This window comes from Oncorhynchus mykiss, chromosome 26 (assembly GCF_057628025.1).
Source record: "Oncorhynchus mykiss isolate SJ-2025 chromosome 26, ASM5762802v1, whole genome shotgun sequence".
NCBI lineage: Eukaryota > Metazoa > Chordata > Actinopteri > Salmoniformes > Salmonidae > Oncorhynchus > Oncorhynchus mykiss.
Genome location: NC_143047.1, coordinates 21834169 through 21839572, shown reverse-complemented (window position 1 = coordinate 21839572; position 5404 = coordinate 21834169). Strand labels below are relative to the sequence as shown.

Genomic DNA, 5404 nt, shown 5'->3' with positions numbered 1-5404 from the left:
ACAATAAAGTAAAGCGCTTAACCCATTGAATCCCAAATTCTTCCCAGACATGAAAATATCCAAATCAAGTGTCATTAGTCATTGAAATAATCATTATTTTTCGAAATTTTAATGGAAAAGTAGGTGAAAAAGTGTGTTTTATGGTCGGTCACAATTGTGACCGGTGGGATAATGTTACATATAATAAATTAACATATTTCTCCTATGCAGTTATCAAAGTTCTTACAAATCCCAACCCAGTTATTAACACATTTAAAACTCTGTCGCTGGCAGTCCCCAGCATTGCCTCTAGAATGCCCTGTCACGTTCTACTGTGACAACACATCAAAAACCCTTATACAACACGATATGAATACTGAGAGCAAAGACAAAAAGACAACAACCATCAACGCATTTCAACATTGTTACTTTAGTGCAACATGTACTGAAACATTAATATTGTAACTTGTACTTTAGTGCAATATTCATTGTAACATTGTCATTCACTAACTGTATAGCAGTCGTGTGATTCATTCATAACATTTAGGATAGAGGTAGCCTGTATAATATGCATTCAAGTAGAGGCCTACACTGAACAAAATACAATTATATGTATATATATTTAAAAAGCGCCACTGGACAATGAGTGCTTATATATATATACATATATATATATATATATATATATATATATATATATATATATATATGAGAGAGTTATATCATAGAGTTAGGCTTCAGAACCAAGTGCAAGATTAGTTTGTGCATCACTATTTTAAACTGTGATCAGTCAGACCTTCTGTCATACAGGATGTCTTCAATCAATTGACCTTCTTTTCCAAAAACATTTAATTCATTTTGATTCTTTTTCGTCAACTTTTCTTTTCTTCCTAGAGTCCGTTGTACTGCTTCTCCTCACCCTTTATCGACGTTTCTTTTCTTCCTAGAGTCCGTTGTACTGCTTCTCCTCACCCTTTATCGACTTTTCTTTTCTTCCTAGAGTCCGTTGTTCTGCTTCTCCTCACCCTTTGACTTTTCTTTTCTTCCTAGAGTCCGTTGTACTGCTTCTCCTCACCTTTTATCAACTTTTCTTTTCTTCCTAGAGTCCGTTGTACTGCTTCTCCTCACCCTTTGACTTTTCTTTTCTTCCTAGAGTCCGTTGTACTGCTTCTCCTCACCTTTTATAGACTTTTCTTTTCTTCCTAGAGTCCGTTGTACTGCTTCTCCTCACCCTTTGACTTTTCTTTTCTTCCTAGAGTCCGTTGTTCTGCTTCTCCTCACCTTTTATAGACTTTTCTTTTCTTCCTAGAGTCCGTTGTACTGCTTCTCCTCACCCTTTGACTTTTCTTTTCTTCCTAGAGTCCGTTGTACTGCTTCTCCTCACCCTTTGACTTTTCTTTTCTTCCTAGAGTCCGTTGTTCTGCTTCTCCTCACCCTTTGACTTTTCTTTTCTTCCTAGAGTCCGTTGTTCTGCTTCTCCTCACCTTTTATAGACTTTTCTTTTCTTCCTAGAGTCCGTTGTTCTGCTTCTCCTCACCCTTTGACTTTTCTTTTCTTCCTAGAGTCCGTTGTTCTGCTTCTCCTCACCCTTTGACTTTTCTTTTCTTCCTAGAGTCCGTTGTACTGCTTCTCCTCACCCTTTGACTTTTCTTTTCTTCCTAGAGTCCGTTGTACTGCTTCTCCTCACCCTTTGACTTTTCTTTTCTTCCTAGAGTCCGTTGTTCTGCTTCTCCTCACCCTTTGACTTTTATTTTCTTCCTAGAGTCCGTTGTTCTGCTTCTCCTCACCCTTTGACTTTTCTTTTCTTCCTAGAGTCCGTTGTTCTGCTTCTCCTCACCCTTTGACTTTTCTTTTCTTCCTAGAGTCCGTTGTACTGCTTCTGCTCACATTTTATCGACTTTTCTTTTCTTCCTAGAGTCCGTTGTACTGCTTCTCCTCACCTTTTATCGACTTTTCTTTTCTTCCTAGAGTCCGTTGTACTGCTTCTCCTCACCCTTTATCGACTTTTCTTGTCTTCCTAGAGTCCGTTGTACTGCTTCTCCTCACCCTTTGACTTTTCTTTTCTTCCTAGAGTCCGTTGTACTGCTTCTCCTCACCTTTTATTGACTTTTCTTTTCTTCGTAGAGTCCGTTGTACTGCTTCTCCTCACCCTTTGACTTTTCTTTTCTTCCTAGAGTCCGTTGTACTGCTTCTCCTCACCTTTTATTGACTTTTCTTTTCTTCGTAGAGTCCGTTGTACTGCTTCTCCTCACCCTTTGACTTTTCTTTTCTTCGTAGAGTCCGTTGTACTGCTTCTCCTCACCCTTTGACTTTTCTTTTCTTCCTAGAGTCCGTTGTACTGCTTCTCCTCACCTTTTATTGACTTTTCTTTTCTTCGTAGAGTCCGTTGTACTGCTTCTCCTCACCCTTTGACTTTTCTTTTCTTCCTAGAGTCCGTTGTACTGCTTCTCCTCACCCTTTGACTTTTCTTTTCTTCCTAGAGTCCGTTGTTCTGCTTCTCCTCACCTTTTATCGACTTTTATTTTCTTCCTAGAGTCCGTTGTACTGCTTCTCCTCACCTTTTATCGACTTTTATTTTCTTCCTAGAGTCCGTTGTACTGCTTCTCCTCACCTTTTATCGACTTTTCTTTTCTTCCTAGAGTCCGTTGTACTGCTTCTCCTCACCTTTTATAGACTTTTCTTTTCTTCCTAGAGTCCGTTGTACTGCTTCTCCTCACCCTTTGACTTTTCTTTTCTTCCTAGAGTCCGTTGTACTGCTTCTCCTCACATTTTATCGACTTTTCTTTTCTTCCTAGAGTCCGTTGTACTGCTTCTCCTCACCTTTTATCGACTTTTCTTTTCTTCCTAGAGTCCGTTGTACTGCTTCTCCTCACCCTTTGACTTTTATTTTCTTCCTAGAGTTCGTTGTACTGCTTCTGCTCACATTTTATCGACTTTTCTTTTCTTCCTAGAGTCCGTTGTACTGCTTCTCCTCACCTTTTATCGACTTTTCTTTTCTTCCTAGAGTCCGTTGTACTGCTTCTCCTCACCCTTTGACTTTTATTTTCTTCCTAGAGTTCGTTGTACTGCTTCTCCTCACCCTTTGACTTTTCTTTTCTTCCTAGAGTTCGTTGTTCTGCTTCTCCTCACCTTTTATCGACTTTTCTTTTCTTCCTAGAGTCCGTTGTACTGCTTCTCCTCACCCTTTGACTTTTCTTTTCTTCCTAGAGTCCGTTGTTCTGCTTCTCCTCACCCTTTGACTTTTCTTTTCTTCCTAGAGTCCGTTGTACTGCTTCTCCTCACCTTTTATAGACTTTTCTTTTCTTCCTAGAGTCCGTTGTTCTGCTTCTCCTCACCCTTTGACTTTTATTTTCTTCCTAGAGTCCGTTGTTCTGCTTCTCCTCACCCTTTGACTTTTCTTTTCTTCCTAGAGTCCGTTGTTCTGCTTCTCCTCACCTTTTATCGACTTTTCTTTTCTTCCTAGAGTCCGTTGTTCTGCTTCTCCTCACCCTTTGACTTTTCTTTTCTTCCTAGAGTCCGTTGTTCTGCTTCTCCTCACCCTTTGACTTTTCTTTTCTTCCTAGAGTCCGTTGTACTGCTTCTCCTCACCCTTTGACTTTTCTTTTCTTCCTAGAGTCCGTTGTACTGCTTCTCCTCACCCTTTGACTTTTCTTTTCTTCCTAGAGTCCGTTGTTCTGCTTCTCCTCACCTTTTATCGACTTTTCTTTTCTTCCTAGAGTCCGTTGTTCTGCTTCTCCTCACCCTTTGACTTTTCTTTTCTTCCTAGAGTCCGTTGTTCTGCTTCTCCTCACCCTTTGACTTTTCTTTTCTTCCTAGAGTCCGTTGTTCTGCTTCTCCTCACCCTTTGACTTTTCTTTTCTTGCTAGAGTCCGTTGTTCTGCTTCTCCTCACCTTTTATCGACTTTTCTTTTCTTCCTAGAGTCCGTTGTTCTGCTTCTCCTCACCCTTTGACTTTTCTTTTCTTCCTAGAGTCCGTTGTTCTGCTTCTCCTCACCCTTTGACTTTTCTTTTCTTCCTAGAGTCCGTTGTACTGCTTCTCCTCACCCTTTGACTTTTCTTTTCTTCCTAGAGTCCGTTGTACTGCTTCTCCTCACCCTTTGACTTTTCTTTTCTTCCTAGAGTCCGTTGTACTGCTTCTCCTCACCCTTTGACTTTTCTTTTCTTCCTAGAGTCCGTTGTACTGCTTCTCCTCACCCTTTGACTTTTCTTTTCTTCCTAGAGTCCGTTGTACTGCTTCTCCTCACCCTTTGACTTTTCTTTTCTTCCTAGAGTCCGTTGTACTGCTTCTCCTCACCCTTTGACTTTTCTTTTCTTCCTAGAGTCCGTTGTACTGCTTCTCCTCACCTTTTATCGACTTTTCTATTTTTCTTTTATTGTTTTTTTCAGCCCTTTTTCATTCGCTCTTATCTCCTTTTCTACTGTCCATGGTATATCTTGAAGCTCTCAATGTGCAGTGGCGCTTTGCATTTCTCACATGCATAGGTAGTACGTTTGTCACAATGACTTCTCTGGAACCGATGCATCGTGTTGATTGGCCAGTGAGAAGCTTTGTCATATCTTGCCTGATCTTCAACAGTAGCAGCCAGTAAAGATCTCCTTCCGTGGCTCAGTGGTTTCGTGCCAAACGTTTGCATATTTGGGCTGTACACTATATGTTTTGGAATCACATTGGTGGCAGGCCTCTTCGATCGTTTGAACACTCAATCTTTATTTTTGACTGGCTGGCAAATGGCCTGTCCATAGTCCATATCTGACCCATCGCTTTCACAATCACTCAGGACAGCATCTTTCTCATTTTGAGGGATAACTACAATGTTGCATGCCTTGTCTGGGCAGTCACCTAGATCCAACATATCCATAACTTGACTCAAAGTCAAACTAAAAGAAAGAACAGAGTAGAAAGTTAGGTAGAACAAGAACTATGTATGTCTATACCTAGATGCACTGTGTTATCCCCCCGGTCACTATTGTTGCCTTCAACATGTTTACACATTATATGACCACACTGAACCAAGTTGAGTAATTGTAAATGCATATATCAATACTAGACACCTTAAAGATGATGTCAACCAAAAATCTTTGTCCTAACTTTATGTTAACATGTTTGTCCTAACTTTATGTTTATGTTAACTTTATTTTAACATTTATGTTAATAAAGTTAACACTTTACTAACCATTTGTTTGGGAACTTTTATGCAGCCTTCCTCTTCTCATGGTGCAACCAGGAAGTAAACAGCTCTGGTCATGTGACAATATACACTAAACATGTGACACTGCACATCATTCAATGAGACCCTTTATTATTTCAATATTTCCTGGAAATGCATTGATAGATCATTCAGTAACATTTTTAGAGCCTTATAACTGAAAACGTTTTTTACAGCCACTATTGTTAAATAGGTTCAATTGGTTAATGAACATCACT

At 39.9% G+C, this 5404-nt stretch overlaps 1 long non-coding RNA gene across 3 annotated transcripts; it reads right to left on the bottom strand.

The window, feature by feature from the left end:
* Positions 1-751: 751 nt before the first annotated feature.
* On the bottom strand, positions 752-5220 carry LOC149971422 (uncharacterized). Of its 3 annotated transcripts, XR_016492202.1 has the most exons (5): positions 5154-5220; positions 4324-4857; positions 2591-2643; positions 1108-1463; positions 752-1054 (listed from the first exon to the last, which is right to left on the bottom strand). It is a non-coding gene; the product is annotated as an uncharacterized LOC149971422 (long non-coding RNA). The 3 variants fall into 3 exon arrangements; XR_016492201.1 differs by lacking the exons at positions 752-1054; positions 1108-1463 and having other exon boundaries at positions 2393-2643; XR_016492200.1 differs by lacking the exons at positions 752-1054; positions 1108-1463 and having other exon boundaries at positions 2393-4857.
* Between the last annotated feature and the right edge of the window lie 184 nt (positions 5221-5404).